A 571-nucleotide genomic window follows, 5' to 3' on the forward strand; every position below is an offset into this window, starting at 1 on the left:
CGTCCCCCGCCAGAGTGCGCCCCAGCCCCTCCTCCCCAAGCCTGTAGCATTGCATGGGGTTGTTGTGACCCAAATGCAGGACCCTCACTTGGCCTTATTGAACCTCATACAGTTGGCCTCGGCCCATCGATCCAGCCTGTCCAGGTCTCTCTGCAGAGCCCTCCTCCCCTGGAGCAGATCGACACTCCCGCCCAACTTGGTGTCCCTCAGCTCTGGTTCCTTTTTCACAAGTGATCCCTCCAACTATTTCCAACCCAGCTCCTGCCAGTTCGTTATCACCGGCCCCACACTCCTCAGCTCGGGGGAGCCCGTGGCAGTTTGTGACTACCTCTCCTACCGGGCCGAGGAGCCCCTGCTGGGAGGAGGCTGCCCTCTGCGAGTGAAAAACCTTCCTCGCTTTCCACCGGGCACCTTTGCCCGCCCCCAAACGCCTTTTTCGGAGGCGAGGGAAAGGAAGCTCTGCCAGCGCCTCCGGCTCCTGTAGCTGCACAGCCCGGCGCCGGCACAACGCAGCGCCGTTTCGCTCTCCCTGCCCTTCCCGCTACGAGTGACGGGTCCCTCGGCTTGCCGC

The sequence above is a fragment of the Egretta garzetta genome, unplaced genomic scaffold, assembly GCF_000687185.1.
Source record: "Egretta garzetta isolate BGI_Z169 unplaced genomic scaffold, ASM68718v1 scaffold430, whole genome shotgun sequence".
NCBI classification, from domain to species: domain Eukaryota; kingdom Metazoa; phylum Chordata; class Aves; order Pelecaniformes; family Ardeidae; genus Egretta; species Egretta garzetta.